Genomic DNA, 6,000 nt, shown 5'->3' with positions numbered 1-6,000 from the left:
GGTCAGCGTTACCACATTTCCCTCCAAGGAAGCAATGCTGAAATTCTCTTACATATAATGTTTGAGAATGTTGTTTTTTCTTTCTTCCTCCCTTCCTTCCTTCCTTCCTTTCTTCCTTCCTTCCTTTCTTTTTCCTTTTTAAAAAAACGTATATGTGTTCTTTCTGCATGTACACCTGCATGCCCAAAGAGGGTGTCAGATCACATTATTTTTTTTAAAGATTTATTCATTTATTCTATATGAGTACACTGTAGCTGTCTTCAGACACACCTGAAGAGGGCATCAGATCCCATTACAGGTGGTTGTGAGCCACCATGTGGTTGCTGGAATTTGAACTCAGGACCTCTGGAAGAGCAGTCAGTGCTCTTAACCACTGAGCCATCTCTCCAGCCCCCGAGGGTGTCTACATATGCTAATATAGTATTATTTATGATAGGGCATTTTGTGGATATTTTTATTTATTTATTATTGTATGAGTGTGGGTGTTTTGCCTATGTGCACTGTGTGCTTGGTAGCCACAAACGTCAGAAGATCATATTAGGTCCTTGGAACTGGCGTCGCGGATGGTAGTAAGCTTCCATGTAGGTGCTGGGAACTGAACCCAGTCCTTCACAAGTGCAAGCTCCTAACCCTGAGCCACGCTCCAGGCCCTCCTGGTTATTCTTTTTTTTTTTTTTTTTTTTTTTCTTTTTTTTGGAGCTGGGGACCGAACCCAGGGCCTTGCGCTTGCTAGGCAAGTGCTCTACCACTGAGCTAAATCCCCAACCCCTCTCCTGGTTATTCTTAATTTGCATGATGAAACGTGTTTTATAATAAACATGGTAAGCAGAGATTGAAACCTGGCAGAAGCTGAAATCTGAAGAAAGCTTGGCACTTCTTGTTGATGTCTCCTGAGCTAATTTGAATGAGGAAATGTGCCCGTAAGTATTCCAAGTCACCTGACCCATCCAGGAAAGATATAATTCAACAGGAATTCCAAAACAGACCAACTTACAAATGACTTGTGACTGGCACAGAATGGCATGGTGCAAGCTCAGCAGGACTGGCATGGGATGTCATGGCCATGTGCAAGGTGTGAGCCCAGCAGCATTGAATTAAATCGCAGCTCGTCCGAGCAGGCATCGTTGGCTAAAGCGCTTGCTACATCTCTGAACTTCAATTCTTTGTTTTGTTTAAGACAGGGTCTCTCTATGTAGCCCTTGCAGTCCTAGAACTCACTATATAGGCAGGCTAGCCTAGAACTCGCAGAGATCCGTTTGCCTCAGCCTCCTGAGTGTTGGGATTAATGGTGTGTGCCACCATTCCTGGCTAGGTTTGGGGATTGTTTTGTTCTATTTTGATAGAGTCTCTCCGTAGCCTTGCTGTCCTGGAACTCCCTACATAGTGGAATAGGCTGGTCTCCAACAGATTTGAGCCTGCCTTTGGCCTCTAGAATGTTGGGATTAAAGAGGTGCCTCCACACTGTAGGAGCCTGTCAGGGGCCAAGGCTGTAGCTAATTAGCATTTTCCTAACAGTCTGAGTTCCAGCACCACAATGTAAGTGTGGTAAGGTAGGCTTGAATTCAGGAGGTTGAGGCAGGAAGATGAGAACATCAAAGAAAATTGGGCTTCACAGAGAGTTGAAGATCTGCCTGATCAGTATAGTAAGACCTATATCAAAATAAAAGCAGGGGGTTGGGGATTTAGCTTAGCGGTAGAGTGCTTGCCTAGCGAGCACAAGGCCCTGGGTTTGGTCCCCAGCTCTGAAAAAAAAGAAAAGAAAAAAAAAAATAAAATAAAATAAAAGCAGGAGAGGAAGGCAGAGGAGGCAAATGAAGGGACGGGGTTCACACCAGGCCTGGTGGCAGGATCTCCAAGATCCCCATTATAAATACCAAAATGACCTTCTTACCAATTGGATAGTTTCTAGGACCAACTTGTTTTATTCTTTGTGAGTGGCCCTTGAAAGAGGGTTAAGAGTATTCATCTAGAAATCCCAAAGGCCTACAAGTTACTAACTATATCTGTTTTTGGGAGAATTTTTTGTTTTTGTTTTGTTTTTGTTTTTTGCTTTGTTTTTAGACATCACTACTAACCTGGCCATGAGTTTCTGTCAGGATTGTTTAAGGTTGGTGTCTTGGTCACTGTTGTATTGCTGTGAAGAAACACCACGACCAAGGCAACTTGTACAAAAAAAAGAAAAGCATTTAATTGGGACTGGCTTACAGCTTCAGAGGGTCAGTCCATTATCATCATGGCAGGGAGCATGACAGCAAGCATGGTGCTGGAATATAGTAGAGAGCTACATCCTGATCCTCAAGCAGAGAGACGGATGGACAGACAGACAGGGCTTAGTGTGGGCTTTTGAAACCTTAAAGCCTACTCCCTACATACTTCCTCTAGCAAGGTCACACCTCCTCCTCACCTCTTCTTTTCAAATAGAGCCACTGCTTCAGATCTGAGCATTCAAACACGAGCCTATGGGGGCTGCACCAGAGTTAAGATGCATATTTGCCATGGCAGCTTTAAAGGCCCGACTTCCAAACTTGGCAGCTGTGGTCCGTACTGCACATGACTGGGCTTCGTGCGTCTATCTGACTCTGTTGAACTTGTTCTAGAGCAAGGGGATTGGAGACATGGCCTTCTGCACCCAGTACAAAGCTGGGCATGGTAACACATACCCGTGTACCAGCACTCGTGAGTCTCAGGCAGTTGTGTGTGTGTGTGTGTGTGTGTGTGTGTGTGTGTGAGAGAGAGAGAGAGAGAGAGAGAGAGAGAGAGAGAGAGAGAGACCCATATGAGCACTGTGGTGATTTGAATAAGAATGGTCTCCACAGACTCATAGACTTGAATGCTGAGTCAGCAGGGAGTGACAGGAGGAGGTGTGGCTTTGTTGGAGGAAGTATGTCACTGTGGGGTGGGCTTTGAGGTCCCAAGTGCTCAAGGCAGGCCTAGTGTGTCTCTCCATTCTGCCTTCAGAGCAGGAATTAGAGCTTTCAGTCTCCAGTCTGCCTGTGTGTCGCCATGCTTCCCACCATCAGGATAATGGACTGAACCTCTGAGCTGTAAGCCAGCCCCAATTAAATGTCGTCCTTTGTAAGAAGTGCCTTGGTCATGCTTTCCCGTCACAGCAATAGAAACTCTAAGACTGGGACCCAGCACAAGTCATGTAACTAATGTTCTCCTGGGGCTCTATGGTCTATAATGCAGTTTTAGCAATTATATAAACAGTCTGTGCAGAAGGAATGGCCCTGGGTGGTTATGCCAGAGAGATGGCACACGCCTGGTTTGCATGGGTTTCAACAAGCCATGAAATAAAGTCTTCCCAGCATCCTCCAGAAAAGAGGCTATGGCTCTTTGTTCTGACATTCCTCATAACGAGTTACAGGAAATAGATTGAATATATTATTTCCTTTTTAGAAATGGAATGCTCAAGAAAACTTTTTTTAAAAAGATATGTTTATTTATTTTATGTATATGAGTACACTGTAAATTCAGACCCACGAGAAGAGGGGATCAGATGCCATTACAGGTGGTTGTGAACCACCATGTGGTTACTGGGATTTGAACTCAGGACCTCTGGAAGAGCAGTCAGTGCTCTTAACCCCTGAGCCATCTCTCCAGCCCAAGAAAACATTTTTTTTTTTAAATGGGAAACATAGCTGGCAGAGTAACACACTCCTATGATTCTAGCACTTGGGAGACAGAGTCAGGAGGATTATGAATTTGAAGCTAGCCTGAAGAATATATTAAAATCTGTCTTTAAAAATTCAGTTTTGGGGTTGGGGATTTGGCTCAGTGGCAGAGCGCTTGCCTAGGAAGCGCAAGGCCCTGGGTTCGGTCCCCAGCTCCGAAAAAAGAACCAAAAAAAAAAAAAAAAATTCAGTTTCATTCTGATAAAAAAAATTGTTTCAGCCAGGCATGGGGCATACACCTTTTTATGCCAGCACTCAGGAGGCACAGCAGGCAGAGTTGAAGGCCAGCCTGGTCTATGAAACAAGTTCCAGAACACCCAAGACTACATAGAGAAACTGTCTCAAAAACCAACAACAATAAAAAATAAATCAGTTTCAGAAAGACAAATATTTCATGTTTTCTCTCATTTGTGACTCTACATTTTATATGGATACTTAAAAATCATGTATAACGGGCTGGAGAGATGGCTCAGTGGTTAAGAGCACCGACTCCTCTTCCAGAGGTCATGAGTTCAATTCCCAGCAACCACATGGTGGCTCACAACCATCTGTAAAGAGATCCAATACCCTCTTCTGGTGTATCTGAAGACAGCTACAGTGTACTTATATATAATAGATGAATAAATCTTTAAAACAAAAAATCATGTTAAAGACAGAAGTAGAAATGGGGGCACTGGAGAGAGCACACATAATAAAATAAATAAATCGGGGTTGGGGATTTAGCTCAGTGGTAGAATGCTTGCCTAGCAAGCGCAAGGCCCTGGGTTCGGTCCCCAGCTCTGAAAAAAAAATAAATAAAATAAAATAAATCTTTTTTAAAAATGTTTTTTAAAAGCCACCTGAGGCTGGAGGGATGGCTTAGTGGTTAAGAGCACTGGCTGCTCTTCTGAAGGTCCTGAGTTCAAATCCCAGCAACCACATGGTGGCTCACAACCATCTGTAACGAGATCTGCTGCTCTTTTCTGGTGTGTCAAGGACAGTGCAGTTATATACATAAAATAGATAAGTGAATCTTTAAAAAAAAAAGCCACTTAAAGTGGAAACTAATGGTTTCTTTTTTTTTTTTTCTTTTTTTTTTTTTTCGGAGCTGGGGACCGAACCCAGGGCCTTGTGCTTGCTAGGCAAGCGCTCTACCACTGAGCTAAATCCCCAACCCCCTGAAACTAATGGTTTCTTTGGAAAGTGAGTTGTGTTGGATGGTGTTTTTCTGGGGGCAGACATGTGAAGGAGTGTTTTCCTGAAGCAGATACAGGTGAAAGGATGTTTTGCTAAAGTAAACACATGAAAGGACACGTGATCTTAAGAAGGATTCAACAGATGTGGACGTCACTGGATGGTCTTGGCAGGCCTTGCCATTCCTTAATGGTCATTGTGTGTCATGACTTCATAGAAAGATGCACTAAAGAACCGGTGGTGTTCTGGTGGCTTCTTTTTGCTTCCAGGGACTCAGGCAGAGTGATGTCAGCTGATGCAGACTTACATGGAGTTTTGGTAAGACAGATTCATGTGGTGTTTTGCTGAGGCAAAACCCGTAGGAGAATACATGGTGATGTCTGGAGGGCATATAAATAGGACTGAATGGACAGTGACTGGACGCTCGCATAGCTAGCTTTGCAACGTATCATTGGTCTCCAGTCTTCACCTTCCATGATCTTCGCTTCGTTGAGAGAGACACAGCAGCAAACTCCTGGAGTCCCTGCTGGTCCTGGCTGCTCCTGCTGACTCCTGCTGTTTCTGCTGGGTTGTGCTACTGTTTGCTGATCTGGACTGGTGGTATCCTGATGGCGTTTGCGAGTAGATAGAGCTGCTGTTGACCTGTGACCTGGACAATGCAGATTGGATTTGCTCCAAAGAACTAAACAGGTCTGCTTCCCCCATGTCCTAAAAACCTTTCTTTTCCATTACCTCTAATTGACTGGGTGTGGGGAGACCCTCTGCCTATATGTGATTGCTTCCTGGGAGCCAGCTCACACTCTATTGGGCAATTCTCCTGCAGATCAATATGAAGACAAAATTCTATACAACAGGGTTATTCAGATGAATTAATAAATATACAAAACTCTTGATTTGATTTAAGTAATTTTAGGAAGTTAGGGCAGTTGGTAAGAAAGATTAAGGTGATGATTTAGGTTTTATTTCCAGGGAAATATAACAAAGACAGAGCCAAGAATAAAATGTGTCCCCTCTTTGAAGGACTGCATAGGCTAGAGAAGGAGGGCAGTGAGCTCAAGCACTATGAGCACAGTTGTACTTGTGGGGAGGAAAATGGGCCCGAGACAGGTTAATGATCAAAGAAAATATTCCAGGTTGGGTCGGAGTTCCTTGA

At 43.9% G+C, this 6,000-nt stretch overlaps 1 protein-coding gene across 2 annotated transcripts in view; it reads left to right on the top strand.

Moving 5' to 3' along the window:
• Positions 1-6,000, top strand: part of Zfp629 (zinc finger protein 629) — a 40,330-nt gene that overhangs the window by 13,981 nt on the left and 20,349 nt on the right. The window contains exon 2 of one of the 2 annotated variants that reach the window (XM_039078370.2): positions 5,310-5,537. The exons of the other annotated variant lie outside the window; for it this stretch is intronic. The gene's annotated coding sequence lies outside the window, so the exon portion shown is untranslated. The remainder of the gene's footprint in view (positions 1-5,309; positions 5,538-6,000) is intronic. 2 annotated transcript variants of the gene reach the window in all.

Source organism: Rattus norvegicus, chromosome 1 (assembly GCF_036323735.1).
Source record: "Rattus norvegicus strain BN/NHsdMcwi chromosome 1, GRCr8, whole genome shotgun sequence".
NCBI lineage: Eukaryota > Metazoa > Chordata > Mammalia > Rodentia > Muridae > Rattus > Rattus norvegicus.
The sequence above is the reverse complement of the archived record's forward strand: the minus strand, read 5'-3'. Positions and strand labels throughout refer to the sequence as shown.